General features: G+C 38.8%; 1 protein-coding gene across 1 annotated transcript in view; it reads right to left on the bottom strand.

Annotated features, from left to right (window-relative positions):
* The window catches only part of Dpp10 (dipeptidyl peptidase like 10), a 143,325-nt gene extending 125,940 nt beyond the window's left edge, over window positions 1-17,385 (bottom strand). Inside the window, exons 1-2 of the mRNA XM_059280624.1 lie at window positions 17,336-17,385; window positions 17,171-17,252 (exon numbers count right to left, since the gene is read on the bottom strand). The gene's annotated coding sequence lies outside the window, so the exon portion shown is untranslated. The remainder of the gene's footprint in view (window positions 1-17,170; window positions 17,253-17,335) is intronic.

The following is a 17,385-nucleotide window of genomic DNA, read 5'->3' as shown; positions in this document are numbered from 1 at the left end:
GTGATGGGTCAGTGTTGGGTGGGACCATATTTTGAATGTTTAGTCCTATATTTAAATAAAACCTTATGTCAGGACCCTGAAAAACAGACTTGGGGAGTCACTGGATATTTTTGTACATCTTCCCAATCTGGCCACATTGAATAAATCTCCTTTTTGTGATTTTCATTATTACATTTTTTTTTTTGAGACAGGGTTTCTCTGTGTAGCTTTGCGCCTTTCCTGGAACTCACTTGGTAGTCCAGGCTGGCCTCGAACTCACAGAGATCCGCCTGGCTCTGCCTCCCGAGTGCTGGGATTAAAGGCGTGCGCCACCACCGCCCGGCCACTATTACATTTTTAATTGGCCTATTGATTATGGGTGACCTGGCCTGGCTTGTTAGGGTGCCAGAGCCCAAGCTCCAACCATAAAATCTGTGGTTGCAAATTTAATTTTTATTATAAGAAAGATAAAGACTTTAAATTTTACTTTTGAAAAAGTGTAATATTTTTACCATAAAATAAAACAGAAAGTGTCACTGAATTCTCAATATAGGACAAAAGAAGGTGAGGATGTGGTCAAGGGTGGCAGAGTCAGAAAAAAGATTATGGATGAGGCATGAGGAGGAAGCTGGTTTACAAGTCCCCGAGATGGTGCTGGGCAGAGTTTTCATGTAGAGGAAGAACCTGAGGAAGGTAGCTGAGGGGATTCTGTAAGACAGCATAGTAGACAGAAAATAAGAAGGGATGGAGGACAGATATAAAGGCAAATACATTTTGTCAGAGACTGAACGTGGGCAGGCTGGATACATGAAAGTGTTACTGGAGAATGGGAGAGAAATGGATGAAGGAGGACAAGGAGAGGAAGCGGAAGGAGGAGGAGGAGAAGAAGAAGACACTTTCTCTCTAAGTGTGTATGTGCTGGTGTGTAGGTGTGTGTGTGTGTGTGTGTGTGTGTGTGTGTGTGTGTGAGAGAGAGAGAGAGAGAGAGAGAGAGAGAGAGAGAGAGAGAGAGAGAATATACTTGTGCACTCCTGCAATGTGGAGGCCAGCAGACATCCTTAGCTGTCATTCCCTAGAGGCTAACACTTCATTTTTGAGATAGGATTTCTCACTCATTTGGAATTCACCAAGTAGGCTAGGGTGGCTGGTCAGAAAGCCCCAGGGATCCTCTTGCCTCTAGCTCCCTAGTGCTGGGATTATAAGCCAGTTTTTGCCTGTGGCTTCTGAAAATTCAACTTAGCTCTTCACAGTCACATAGCAAGAACATCACAGGCTAGGCCATCTCCTTACCTGACACACCCCTTCCTTTTAGTATGTGTATCAGGGAGGGCATTCACTTGTATGTGTGGACATGCTTGTGGAAGCCAAAGGGTCAATGTCCACCTCAAATGCTTCTCCACCTTATTACTTTTGAGACTGTCTCTTACTAATCTGAAGCCCACAGATTGGCCAGGCTAATTGGCCAATAAGCCTCAGATATTCACCTGTGTCCACCTCCCCAGTGTTGGGATTACAAACTTGAGCCCCCCATACTTGTTTTTATGTTGTTTTGTTTGTTTATATATATTTATATATATATATTATATATAAATATTATATATATATACATATATATATATATGTGTGTGTGTGTGTGTGTGTGTGTGTGTGTGTGTGTGTGTTCTGGGGATTGAACTCAGTTCTTTATGGTTGCATGGCAAGTGCTTTCCAATGGAAACTTCCTTCCAACTGAGATCCGTAGTAACAACTGTATATTAAGCCTGGGGAATATTGTTCTGAAGATGAGGTCCATCTGAAAACTTGTGGGGGATCCTCTTTCCTTCTCAGCCACCAGGTCAAGAGGACAAGAGGCAGTAGCGGCAAGAGAAAGCTTTGTACACAGCCCTTGAGTACGAACAAAGACAGCCTTCTGGGAGATAGACTTGGGTGAGTCAGTTCAGCTTACGCCAGAGGATAATGAATGTATAGGATTGGGAAGCCTGGGAATAAACCCTAATTTGTATTATGTGGCATCCTCCTACTATAAGACTCCTAGCACCAGTCTTTGTTAGCATGTGTGCAGCAAGGGAGCCTTCTAGCAGGGATCTGTGCCAGAGTTGAAGCTAAAGATTAGTTAGGCATCTTGTTTAGAGACAAGCATCTAGTTTATAGACAGGCATCTAGTTTCGAGACAGCTTTCAGATAAGGTCATTCCTCGACATTCTCCAGATAAGGGCAGGTAGAGGCAGAACGTTCTGCTGGAGGGAGGGAGCCCCGTGTTGCTGAGCTATTGAGATAAGCTGCCAGGTGGTGAGGAGACTGTGACTTCTCCCAGTCAGCAAAAACCTTCCAACAAAATTTACAAGGAAGTTATTCATCTAGCATTGGAGATAAACAGATAAAGAAAATTCTCTGACTCTCACCACAATTTTAGAACATTCCTCTTCCATTTTAATTAATCTGAAAACATTTTCTAGACTTGTTTGTACAGTAGAAAAACAGAAAGTGAAAGAAGATGGCAGCCATCCCAATTATATCGTGAGAGTAACAACCCAGGCAGAAGGAAATCTCCAACCAAATGTTCCAAGGTCTTTCCAGGTGGGTCTTCTTATGTTACAGGTGAAGATAAAGCAGAGAAAGACCGTATACTCTGTTATGGCTGCATTTCCCACCAGCCTTTTGTAGGAGTTGAGTGCTCTTCCCTAAATTTGATGTTTATAATGCTATTATGTTAGAAGAAACAAAAGAGAAGAGTAACAAAAATGCAAAATTAGGAGGTAAAGACCTGGTTCAGTGGTTAAGAGCAGCAATTGCTACTCTCACAAAAGTCCTGAGTTCAGTTCCCAGGACCCACCTCAGTTAACTCACAACCACAGAGGATGAGCATCTTGAGGTATAAGATGGTAAGTGGCAATTTTAAGTGGGCTGCTGGGTAAGGACACTCTAAAGCCACAGCAGAATTCCACTGTGGCAAAGATGGAAGAAGCATAAAGAAGAGAACCTAAGTATGGTGGGTAGTACAGGGCTGGTCAGTGAACGCAGTGAAAGAGTTGGGAAAGTTGACTTGATCAATGGTAAGTTTAAGCCAGTCTTATTATAGTGACAGCAAAGCAGCATAGAACCAATTGTTAATGGCAACAATTCTCTCTCTCTCTCTGTCTCTCTGTCTCTCTGTCTCTCTGTCTCTCTCTCTGTCTCTCTCTGTCTCTCTCTCTCTCTCTTTCTCTCTCTCTCTCTCTCTCTGTGTGTGTGTGTGTGTGTGTGTGTGTGTGTGTGTGTGTGTGTTCAAGTTTGTTTTACATTAGCACGTGCTTGTAAGGCCAGAGATTCCCTCAGCCCTTATCACTAATAGTATTACTATGTATTCGAATTTATATTCAATCTTCCCACACAGTCTTTGCAAATAACTTTTAAAAAGAATAACTCTTTCCCTTCTCCAAAGAAGTAGACGTTCATTTCTAACCCAAATTAAGAAACCTTCTATTAGCTAGGGCATCTTCACTCCCCCAATGTGGTCACATTCCAATACCCCAGTCTTAATCGCTGCTTTGTTGCCCACCATCTGTTATGCCCCCATTTCTCTGTCCCCAATTCCCAGTGGACTCCCATATGGATCTCCTACAGCCTTTCTACTCCACCCCCTTCATCTCAACCACATCTCCTTAAGGCACTCTCCACCTGGGAACCCCGAGGCAGGTCACAGCCACGCCATTCTGCTAGCAGGGGGATCAGGTAGGAGGTCTTGACTCTCTGTCTTCTGCTCCAATTCCAATCCCCAGCCTTAGCCCCAGCTTTGCAGCAGACCTCCTGTCTCTCCTATTTCTCTGCCCTTTACCCAGCTTTCTTCCCTCCTGTGGACTCTTCAGCTGCAATAGCCCATCCCTGTTCCTTAGTGTCAGCTCCCAATACCTAGAAACACTTTCTACCTGGACCTCCTGTGCCCATACCTGGCAGGATCCTACCAGGCATTCCCTACCAGGTAACCCACAGCTACCACGCTCTCCTCAAGAGCAGAGGGAACAGAGAACAAGTTTTAAAACACCCACCCAATGAAGACAAGGCCAGATATCAGCACCTAAAATTGTAATCATCTCAAACCCAGATGCCTAGACGCCAGCATAAAAACCACAATAACAACCAGGACAATGCATCTCCACTAGAGCCCAGGAACCCCACTACAGTAGGCTCTCAGATTTGCAATGTAGCTGAAGCACAAGACAAGAACTTCAAAACAGCTGTGAGGAATATACTCAAGTACCTTAAAGAGGTTATGGATCAAACCATTTATGAAAACTCAAACAGTGGAATGAGATGAAGAAAACAATTCAAGACATGAAAATGGAAATAGAATCAATAAAGAAAATCCAAACTGAGGGAAATCTCAAAATGAAAAAGGAAAAGAGGAAAACTTGAAATGAAAAACACTACCCTCACCAGCATTGGTGTGACAGGTTCACACAGCCACACTTTTTACATGAGTGCTGGGGATTCAAACCCAGGTCCTCAAGCATGCAGAGCAAACATTTTTACCCACTGAGCCAACTCCCTCATCCTTGCTTTGAGATTGTTAGGTATGTAAGCAACTCTTTAATTTCACTTCAACTGGATTCAACAGAGTAAACAACACATAAATTCTAACAACAAACTTGTTTTCTTTTTAGAAAAAACTCAAGTTCTTGGTTTATTTCTTTACAGGGAATCAGTTCCACACTTTATTAACTGAATTCTTGAAGGTCATGACCTTTTAAAGTAACACGAAGTACCAGAAACACTGAATTACTTAGTAAATATTTTATTAGCTGCATAATTAAAAGAAGATTAGCTACCAAGAGAATACAACTTAACTTTTATGAATAAAGTCAAGAAAATCCCAATACCTCAAAAGTTCACAGAAAATTGTAGAAAAAAATTGAAATGATTTGGCATCATTAATCTTTTAGGAAGACCTTTCACAAGTTGCTTCAGCTCTTCAAGTGTATTGGGAATAACAAATATATAAAATAATTTATGAATTTATTATTCTATCTATTGTTGGACAAGAATTATCATATCTAACACATACCATAAATTCTCAGTTTTTTTTTTACCATGTAACCTAATTTTTGTAAGTTAGCTTACAATCTGCAGAGCCCTGTATAAATAAATTTAACTCAGGCAAAAAATGTAGAAGGATTGCAAATTCATAATTTTCTGCTGTAAAATGATAAAACACATTTATGGTAATAGTTACTGTCTATACCACACACATACAGATACATCACACACACACACACACACACACACACACACACACACACAAACACACATACAGATTACAGATCCTAGCATTTTGCTTAGACATATACGTGTGGTGTATATGTGTACATGTATCTATGAGTTTGTGTTTGTGTGAGTGAGTATATTTGTATGTGTGCATAGAGATAGAGTACATAGGTATATGGGGATACAAGTGTGTGTGTGTGTGTGTGTGTGTGTGTGTGTGTGTGTGTGTGTATGCACACATGTACACATGACAAGACAATCTTGGGTATCATTCCTCAGTTACCAATACACCTGTTGAGACAGGTCTCACATTGGCCTGCACCTTTGCCAAGTAGGCTAAGCCATCCTCCAGGGATCCACCTGCTCCACATCACACCCCAACATCACTGAGATTACAAATACTTTCCACTACACCCACATTTTAACATGGGTTCAGAATAATCTAATTCATGCCCTCACATTTGCAAGTCAAGCACTTTGCCAACTGGGACATCTCTGCAGCCTGTATATTATCATTTTTGGTTTTAACATTAATATGTTTCATACAGAAAGAGGAAATTGAGCAATTTACAGTTATTTAATTTTTGTACCATTTTCTGTGTTCATCTTTGTGTCCTGAAGATGTGAGTTCTCTGGTGTCACTTTTCCTCAAACTGACAGGATGGATAATTCAGATCAGCAGAAGCAAAGAAACATTGAAGATTGTTACAAGAGCAAAATCTTGTGGGATGGGTCTTCCATGTCTTTTCAGCCAGAAGCTTTCTTTATGATGACCCGCTTCCATGTCTGTGAAGAACTCCACAGACTTTGGACTCTTGTCACTAGGTATATTGGTCTTATTCCCCTATCCATTGCAGCACTTCATCCTTACCTCTTCAGTTCTGAGCAGTTTTCATAAGTCCAGTTGGTGGCTTCCTGTGAATTTATTATGTTTGTGGCCCAACGGGCATCTTGCTAATACATGTTTTTGACTTAGATGAAATTTTGGAATTTCTTTCTCTTATTCCTTCAGATACTTCCTCTTGGTCTTTCTGTCCTCTCCCCAGACTCCAGTTATCACATGCCACACCTGCTCTAGCTTTCCTATTATTCCCCAGACTCTAGCTCTTCTTGTTTCCAAACCTCTCATGGTTCCTCAGAACAACTGCTGGTTATTGGTCTATGTTCTTTGTATTCTGTTGTTGCTGTTCTGATGATCCCAGCTGGCTCTGCAATTCCAAAATTGCCCTATTTCCTTGTTCTTACTGTTTTATGTACATAAAAGTTATTATAGGAGTTGGGAAGGTGGTTTATCTTTAAAGTGCTTACTAATCATGTATCCAGGTTAGACCCACAGCATCCACATATATTATAGCAAACACAGAAGCATGTGTCCATAATTCCAGGGCTGGGGAGGCAGAGACAGGAGGATCCCTGGGGCTTACTGGCCATCAGTCTGGTTGAATTGGTGAGTTCCAGGTTTAGTTAGAGACTGTCTCAAATAAGATGGAGATCAACTGATGAAGATTCCTGAAGTCAACATTTGGCTTCCAAACACATGCAGACAGATGTGCATACACATGTGCTCTTATACATGTATACATGAACACATACACACATAGGCACCACACACATATATACAAAAGAAAATATATCATATGAGAGAGAAACACAGAAAATATATTTCTAAACTAATTAACCCTGAATTTCCATTTGCAATGCATTTGCTTTTCTGACTCTTATAGTTGCTAGTTACAACCATAGCTCTGCAGAGTGTAGCTGAAATGCACACACTTGCAGGTGAGGTTGAGCCAGAGATATGACTGAATTTCCTACATCCTTTCCTTCATGTCTTATCTCATTTCCCAGCCTTCCCTCTCACGCTCTGTAGGAACTCACACAAGACTGTTCCTCATGCTGCTTCCTGAAGGTCAGTGTGTTTTCCTGTTGGCCACCACCTTGACTACAGCTGCCCTTTGGATCAAAACAAACACAAAACACCAGAAGCCAGGGCTCACAGCTTGCCAGACATTTGTCAGTCAGTTTTCTCACCTTCTCAGATATGTCTGGTTTTGTGTATATTCGTGTGTGTGTCTGTGTGATTGTGATTACGTGCATATTCATCTATATTTATGTGTATATTTGTATGTTTATCTCTGTGCACACACTATCCATGTGTCTGTGAATGTATGTTTATTGTATATCTTTGTGTGTGCATGTGTATATGTGGATGTATCTGTGTGTCTATGTATATAGTTTTGAGTCTCCATGCATGCTTCCATGTGCTTTGCTTGCACGTGCATATTGTATATGTGTATATGTACGTGGACAAATGTGTGTGTGTGTGTGTGTGTGTGTGTGTGTGTGTGTGTGTGTGTGTGTGTGATTTGTCAGACTTTTCTCTATTCTGGAATTTCCTCTCACCCTTAGTTTTATAACCAATATTATCAAGAAGCAATTTGGGATTTCATGTTTTGATTTGATATCCATCATTCTGCTGCATCTTAAATTATAAATAACATCAATGGATTTGCTTGTTGTATATTTTAAGCATAGGTAAGACATAGCAACAGGACTTGGAATTTCTGTGTAATACATGATTTAATTTGTAATTTTTTTTTAGACAAGGTTTCATTCTGTAGATTTGGCTTGCTTTAAACTAAATATACATACCAGGCTAACTTCAAATTTCTTGTAATCCTACTGCCCCAGACTCTCAAATATTGGGATTATAGGTGTGAGTCACCATACTTGATGATGCACGTATTTTTTTAGTCTAGTATAATTTTAGCTCACTAAAAATATATGCATATAATATTGGTGGTTTTCACTTCTAACTTAATTCACTCATGGTCATAGATCACATTCTTCATAATTTCAGTTCTTTCATATATAATGATATTTGTTCAACAGCCTATTGTGAGCCCATAAAATTGTTGTACTGTATAAATCTTGAGGAAGAGGTTTCTTTGGTTCTTTGTTGTTTTGCTCTCTTTTCTTTCTAGAGGTACTGGCTTCTATAAATGCCAGTTATTTCATGTTGGCTGTGTTGATCACATTATTTGCAGCCTCAGTTGTTTCCCATATTTCCCCCCAAAAAAGTGTTTTCATATCAGCTAAAATCATCGATTTGTAAATTTCTGAATATTATTAATATTTTTAAATTTTTCTAGTAAGTTATCAATTTGTAGATTTTTCCATGTAATTCATTTTATTTTTCTATGTCATGAAAAACACACTAGTGAGCATAAAAGGTCAGATAGATCCTGATACAATAAGAGTGGGGACGTTTTATGTCCTACTCTCCTCTCTGAATCATCCAAATTGAAATCGATCAGGAAACTTCAACACTAGATGACATCACAGATAAGGTCATCTTAGAAGATGTCTACAGAACATCCCACCTAAGAGAAAGAAAATCTACCATCTTCTCAGCAGCTGGTGAAAGCTTCTCCAAAGTAAACCACAGCGTACCCCACACATCAAGCCTTACACAATACTAAAGGCACAAGTAATCTCTTCTATCTTATCAGTTAAATTAGAAGTCAATAATAAGATAATTCCAGAAAAGAGAACTAATACATGGAGACTAGAAAATACTCATTCTTGAATGACTTGGAAGAAATCATGGAGGATTGAAGATTAAGAGCACTGGCTGCCTTTGTAGAGGATCTGGGTCTGGATCCCAGCACTCACATGGAAGCTCCTGTTTCTAACTACATTTCTGTGGGATAAGATGCCCACTTCTGGCCTCTGCAGGCAATAGCCATGCATGTGGTACACATACCCAGCTATAGGCAAAATGACTCACATACATTTAATTACGGCAGCAATGTCTTATTGACATTGTGGTTTGTTCTCTTTCACTGTTCCACTCCTGACCAGCTTCCTCCATGCCTCTTCCCACCTCTACTTGACACCCTTTCTTCTCCTAGATAGAATGCATCCACCCTATTTTTTAGTGTTCTCTCTTTTAGCATATGAACCAGTAGTCTTAAAATGGCATTTTTCATGCATTCTTTGTTCTTTTTAATTCTCCTCCCCACTGCTCTCCCCACATTGCTACCAAATTAAGCCCTTTACTCTGTATACTAACAAAGAAAAAATTTTAAAAACGAGAGAAAAGGCTGTGACTTATCAGTGACATCATTAAGTATGAATGTTTTCTCACAGTTGTATTTTCCTTGTTGGGAAGAAGCTCCCAGTCTGAATGACACCTGGAGTCACTCCTGAGGGAAGGATCCTGACAACGACACAGACAGTGGGTCCCTCAAGGAGTTATCTGCATGCCATTTCTCAAAAACCAACTAACTTATTAAAATGCTGAATTATTCCAAATTGAATTCTTTTCACCCCAGGGACTGTATATAATAAGCAATTGCATCTTGCAAACTATATTCTTAAGTTATTGTTTAGACAGCTGACTGCCCTGGTCTTGACATCATTATGCAAGAACCTCTTTAAGTCAGATGCAGGAATAACAGTTATGCAAGAGCTACAATGAAATGGAAAGAGCTGATATTAAATGTTCACTAGTTATCATTTTCATGGTTGTCCTAACTAAATGGCTTGCTTAGTGGCAGCTATGCAAAATATGAGTGCATTGAATTACATATGACCTTGATTTACAAATATAAAAACTATGTTGCTGAAACACCTTCAATTAACTATTTAAATTCACATGAGGGATAGAATATAATAAGAGAGACCAGAGAGCTTTCAGTGTATGGTAGAAAAACAATGAAAAAAAAAGATTATTTTACTTTCTTCATTATTTCTAAATAATCCAATGGTTAATTATAAATTACAGAAAATGTGATAGACTTGTAATCGAGCTGGGACACCATAGTCTTATTTCTGGTGTCAGTCTGAAGATATGATATGTTTTGGATTAATTATTCAATTTTGTTCCTTTTGCCATTTCACATTTGTAAGGGATAGATCAAAGTTGCCATTTTCTGATATTCAAAATATTAACAAGGGACTGGGGAGATGGTTGGGTCAGTAAAGTGCTGGAGTACCAGAATCCAAGTTCAATCCTCAGCACTCAGGTACAGACCTGGGCATGGTAGAAGTAACACCAGTGTTAGGAATGTGGAAACAGGAGGATACCTGGGGCTTGCTAGATAACCAGTCTAGACTACTTGATGAGGTCTAGGTCAGTGAAAGACTTAGTCTCAAAATACATAAATAGATATATAGGTAAGTAAATAGATATACAGATTAAAAGGTAGACAGCACCTTAAGAACTATATCTTAGGTTTATATCTCCCTGTGCATTCATGTTATACATGCACATACAAACAAATATGCAAACACATACATTAACAACATTTTAAAAGTACATGTCTATGTATCTCTTTTCTATTTCTTTCTATATCTGAGAATCTCTTAACAGTCCAGAAACACAAATTTGGGCTACTCAACTCTAAAACATACTTCCAAGGCATTTTCCTCTAGGAACTGTGCTATCAGCTCAGGCTAGACTCCTTCCTCACAATGTGAACTTCTTGGTCTAAGTGCCTCTAGAGTTCAAATTCCTTCACTCTTACAAGGTTGAGACCTGAGCCCAGGGAATGGTGACACCAACAGTGGATGAGTCAATTAGTCATCAAGAAAATCCCCCAAGGGTTTGAAGAGATGACTCAGCAATTACAAGCACTGGCTTCTCTACCAGAGGACACACTTTCAGTTCCCAGCACCCAACAATCTAGTTTACAATTGTCTGTAATTCCTGTTCCTTGTTGGAGGAAATGTGTCATAGTGTCAGGCCTAGTATCCTGTCTCTTCCTGCTGCCTGTGGATCCAAATGTAGAATCTCAGCTGCTTCTCCAGCATCATGTCAGCCAGTGTGCCACCATGCTTCCTTCCATGATGATGATGGACTAAACCTCTGAAACTCTAAACAAGCCCCAAATAACTGCTTTCTTTTATAAGAGTTGTCATTGTCACAGTGTCTCTTCATAGCAATAAAACACTGACTATGATAACATGCCATTCCAAGTAATGCTCTTGCTCTTTCCATTTCTCTCTGTCTCTCTGTCTGTCTCTGCATCTGTCTCTGTGTCTCTCTTCCCTTCATTCTCTTTCTGCTTCATGCTTGTGAAAAAGATAGAAGTTCTTAGCTATTGCTCCAGTACTATGCCTGCCTGTTGCCATGTTCCCTGCCACGATGGTCATAGACACCCTTTGAACTGTAAGACCCAAGTTGAATGCTTTCTTTTGTAAGCTGCCTTGGTCATTGTGTTTTTTCATGTCAATAAAACAGTAACTAAGATACCTTATAAGAAGAAGGAGCAAGCAACCTCTACCCCTCTCTGCTTTTTTCCCTCCAACACTCTTTCTTTCCAGACTCAAATCTTTTAGTTGCCGAAATTTAGAATACAGGCAAATATATTTTTCTTTGTTAAGCCCACAAGCTTTGAACTTTCATTGAGGAAGCCAAACACAACTAATACCTTTCTTAAGAGGGTCTCACTATGTACTTCAGGCTGAACTTGAACACTTGGTCCTTCTGCCTTATCCTTCCAAAGTTGGGATTACAGGTGTGTGCCACCAGGCCCTGCTCTCAACTAAATCTCACATTAGAAAACAAAAGTGATCTTGGATCAACAATTCAGTTTTACAACCTAAAAAACCATAAAAAAACAAAACAACAAAAAGAAAACCAAAAATCTAAACCCCCAACTAGCAACTAAAGGATAATAATACATCTTAAAGCAGAGCCAAATGGAATAACTAGTGAAAATATAATAGATGCCATAATATTGAAGTGTAAATGTGCTCTCACTGGCTCATACATTTAAATGCTTGGTCCCCAGTTGGGGGTGCTATTTGGTGAAGTTATGCAATCTTTATAGAGTCTTGCCAGGAAGAAGCCCACCACGAAGGATGGACTTCAAGGGTTTATAGGCTTGCCCCTCTTCCCATTCTCTTTCTCAGCTTCCCACATGTGGATGAAATGTGACCTCTCTGCTTCCTGCTTCTGGTACGCCTTCTTCACCATTATGGGTTCTCCCATTCTTGAATCAAATGCTAAAATTAACCCTTTCTTCTCTAAGTTGCATTTGGTCATGACATTTTATTACAGCAAAGAAAAGTAGCTAAGAGAATAGAGAAAATTATTGAGCCTCAAGAAATACATAAAAGATCCACAAACTATTAGTCTTCAGTGAGTTTGACTAAGATGAAGGATGGAATTGATCAAATACAAAAGTGAACACAGACACAAAACCAGTATAAAGAATCAAAACGAGTCAGAACAACTTAGTATTAAGAGCAGCTGTACAGTGATAATTTTGATTTCTTCTCAAGTAGTGCTACTTCCTGTGACTAAGCATTCAAATATATGAGTCTATGGGGACATTCTCATTCAATCCACTTTACATGGACTTTTGAAACCTCAAAGCCAATCTCCAATGACACACTTCCTCCAACAGACCATACCTTCTAATCGTTCTTAAAGAGTTCCACCAACTATAGATGAGGTATTCAAACATATAAGTCTTTTGGGGGCCATTATCTTTTAATCCACCACTTAAGGCAATAACCAAACCTTTTGGTTTAGTGTTCTGTACTATGACCTGCTAAAAGCCCTGTCTTCCACATACCAGTATGTTTAGCTGACCCTCCTGTCAACCTAACAGCACAATATTTAAAAGTCAAGGGCTCTTCCACCCTCCTGAAGTTTAACTTGGCAGTGGAGAGGGTTTTCAATAGTGGTAGTTAGGAGCCTGAAATGATGGCTGTGTATGCTGGTGTATGCAGCTTCAGACCTGAAGTGGCACTTGGTACTAAGAAAAAATTTTCATCATTTGGATTTCAGATGCCATTATTCACATTGGTTCGCATATGTTCGAAGCATGCTCCAAGACCATATATACTTCTGCCTGCCACTCATGAGATCTTCTGTCCAGGCAATAGCAGAAATCAATCAAAATTAACTACAGCTTATACCTATGTCTTCTTACAGATGTTCATATTTTCAGATTCTAGACATCTGAATAATTGCATGTCTGCTAGTGTAATGGTTGCCTACGTGGGAAGACAGAAATTTGTAGCTTCTTCTGTCCCCTCTGTCTTTCCAGAGTCTTCTCCCATACTGTTTCTTCTAATTAAATACTTACTGCAGCTAAAATGGTGTGCATATTCACCATCTTCTCCAGAACATGTATGCTTTTGCTGCTTCCAAGGTATTTTCCTGGCAACATTGGCCACATCCAAAATTTCTTCTATCATAGTAATGCAACGGAAGACCCTGGTTAATCAAGGAAGCACCATCTTAAACCCTCTTTATCACACACATCATGTGCCTCTCTCTTCTTGTCTTCTGCATAACCAAGATTTTGTTTTTTTCTTTATAGCAAACAAGATTAGAAAATGAAAACCAAGGATCAGAAATTAATTACCCCCAAGTAAGTACACAATGCAGGACTCTTCAATTTATTGAATCCATAACTAATTAAAGTATTGCACTGGCATATCAGTCATAAAGTCACATTGCTGTGTTTGCTGATAGCCTCAAATATTGACAAAGCCTGTCATAGCCATATGAAATCCACCATTAGCCATTTTTGGCTCGTGTCTTTTACTTTATTTGAATTCATGTTTGCATGTGAAAAAATATAACCTTGACAAATACTTATTTCTTTTCAAAAGTTTAATAAAAGGCTTTTAAGAATGCTTTTGTAAAAGTCTGAAGAACTGTGGTCTAGTTCCCACAAAACTACTGGCTTTAAAATCCCACGGAATTCAAAAATTCAATTAAATATTTCTTTCAATAAGATATTTCTTTCATAATTTTAAAATAACAATAAAAATTAACAATTAACCCACTTATAGCAGGTATTGTTTGGAGAGCCTTATGTCTGTACGAATGTATTAAATACCAAGTGAGGAAAAGCACGGTGCTATTAGCTCTTCATCAGTGATGAAGGAATAAGCCATGTAGAACATAAAAGGGAAGGGCTGGAGAGACAGCACAGTGGTTCAGAGTGAGCACTTCTTTTCTGGAGGACCTGAGTTCTCTTCCTGCATCTACATTTTGTTTTGTTTTGTTTTTGGATAGAGGTTGCAAGGACAGAGGGGTGGGGATGGGAAGGTGTGTGAGATCAGGATGCACAATAGGAAATCCACAAAGATCAATAAAAGTTAAAAAAAATAGTCTTCTATTTAATATAACAAATAGAGTGAATGCTGGATATTTTGCAGGACTTATTTGTGAAATACAATTTAGTGACTATTATACTTGCATATGCATTTCTCAATATTTTAAAGTAAGCCTTTTATTTGCTGAATCTAGTTTTCACATAAATCCATTAAACTATGCTAAAATGCAGAAAATTGCAGATTCTCCATTTTAAGCAGGTGCCTCAAACATTACATTTTACATTCAGTTTCCATTTTAGGGAATAAATACATCCACCAAGTCACCACAAAAGTCTACCTGTCAGTAATAGTGATTATGTATCATAGCACAGCTGGGTACCACACTGTGATTTTTAAAAAATGAACAAATGATGTGGGTCCCTCCCTTTTCTTCCAACCTACCTTATTCCTTAGTATTTGTTATCCTCATGCTTACCAAAATAAAGCTATTAAAATCTTGTTTTTAAAGTAAAGTTAAAGTAATATAGTATTATACATGACTAAGGCTTGAAGGCAAAGCTAAAAGTCTTTATTTTAGCCATGATAAACATGAGATACCAATTAATGTCTTGACCAAGGTCAAATGACCTGCCACTGCAATAGACCCCATCTCAAGCTTACTCACTTTGAGAAGATTTTTTTTATTTTTCCAGTGGAAATCTGTTTGCTTTTCTGTAGCCTATTTGTTAAGTTGCTAGTGCAATTTCATTTTTTTTAACCTAGTAGAAATGATTTCTTGAATTTATAAATGGAGTAATAAATTATTTATAAAAACAACAATGTTGCGTGGCCTGTTGAAGGAAATAGTATTATTCAAAATTTTATGATGATATAATAATGTAGATGTTTTCACTTTATTAATAAAGAAATTGAGGAGCACAGAAAATGAGAAACATACTTCAGCCCATCTGGCTAATGTTGAACTATTCATTTTAATTTTTAAAACATCTAGATGTTCCTAAACTCAATTAAAAGACTTTTTAAAGGTTAGACTTAGGCCTGTAAATAAGATAAATACATGTTGATTAAATTATCATGAATTTAATTTCCCATTTTAGATATAGTTATCATTTTAAAATCCTCTTACTCTTGAAAGCATAGTTTAGTTCCATCATGTAAAATTGACAGCACCCAAAGAAACACCACACACCCAACATCATTAGCAAGTAAATATGAACAGGGATATAATCACTGAGATTGTTCTAACCGGCTCAGTAGAGAAAGGCATCCACTGGGGAAGCTTCACAATTCTCCATACAACACATTCATCAAGTTGTGTATGGAGCACAGAAAGCATGAAGGTCAGGTCACATTCAATGTGTAGACATGCTTCTAAATAATACAAGCGGATGTTAGCACTGATTCTGTACCACCGTGAGTTAAAAAATAAGTATCAACTTAATCCATCTGCAAAGAGACATCACAGTGGAAAGTGAAATCAAATCTTACAAAAGCATTATTATCAAGTGTACTAGGTAAGGATTAGGGAGAATTTAGAGAACTCTATAGGCTTCCATGTTTGTATTAGAAAAGAACTAAACCACTAACATCCTTGGACCTGGAGAAGGTTCTTGGCTAAACGTGCTTGACTCCAAGCCTGATGACCTGAAGAAGATTCCTGGGACTCACATGCTAGAAGGAGAGAACTGAATCGGACAAGTTATCTTCTAACCTCTACACACAAGTATGGTGCACAGCACCTGGCATGCATGTGTACCCTCCCCCCCACACACACACAAATCATAAACAGTTTTTAAAAATTAAAATAGTGCTAAGGGTTGGGCTGAGGCTCAGTTGGTACAGTGCTCACTTGGTGTGCCCTGTATTTGATTCCCAGCACCTCATAAGCCACGTGTGGTAGTATATGCCTGTGAGCCCAGCATTCAGGAGGTGATGGCAAGAGAATCAGATGTTCAAGGTCATCCTTGTGTACATAGGTAGTTGAAAAGACCAGACTGACCTATGTGAGACCTTATCTCAAAAACCAGAAAAAAAAAGAAAAAACAAAAGACAAACAACAGCAAAATAAGTATATAAGTACACAAATGACTGCCAAGTATTACTGCCTCCAATACTTTAGTAAACAAGAATTTCATTATAAATTTTGCAAAACAGTTGGCAACACTAGGGGGTGGGAATTGTGTGGAAGTAAGGCTTAATATCCTAGATTTCTTTTTGTTTTTATTATTAATTATGGGTTTGATCATCTAGTAGCTGCTAAACACTTTTTAAATTGGCCAAATAGCAAATACTACTAGTGTCATTTGATATATTCTTTCATGTGTGTTGTGTGTGTGTGTGTGTGTGTGTGTGTGTGTGTGTGTACACGTGTATGTGCTCACACACATGCACAGGTGGCAGGGGATATACAAACGTGTATATAGTAAGCCAGAGATCAAACTTGGATGCCATTTCCAGTCACCATGGTTTTTTTTTAGAAAACATACTCTATAGAAGGTGGAACTGTCTAAGTGGGCCATACTGGCTGGCCGGGATGCTCCAAGGATCCACCTGTCTGTCTTTTTAGGGCTGGGGTTATGAACATACCCTGACACTCAGCTTTTTAATGGCTGCTGGAGTTCAGACTGAGGTCCACATGCTGCTCAGATGCACACTGAGCTACTTCCCAATTCTCATTTGATATACTCTTAGGAAACTATTTAAGATAAATAATTTAAACAAAGAAATATTTATTTAAGATAAATAATCCAGAGGACCCTAGAAAAACTTCAAGGATTGCAGGATAAATTGTACACGGAAGTGAGTTCTGTAAAGACTTTACATTCAGCCTCACTGGACAGGGTCAGGGGGAAAGCATGCTTACCAACTGCTGTCCTTGCACACCCCAGGCTGCATACTGCAATACTGAGTCCTCGACTTCTGGAGGATTCAACTCCCACACTTCCCTTGAAAAGATGTAAATATTTTCACGTGAGCAAACTGACGTCTGGTCTGTGACTCATAAAACCCAGAAAAGCAAAGAACTTACCCAGTGTGTATGTTGTAAATCAAATATGAAGCGGTAAATGAATAATGAAA

This window comes from Peromyscus eremicus, chromosome 15, assembly GCF_949786415.1.
Source record: "Peromyscus eremicus chromosome 15, PerEre_H2_v1, whole genome shotgun sequence".
In the NCBI taxonomy this organism is placed as follows: Eukaryota; Metazoa; Chordata; class Mammalia; order Rodentia; family Cricetidae; genus Peromyscus; species Peromyscus eremicus.
This window is presented reverse-complemented; position numbering and strand designations above follow the sequence as displayed.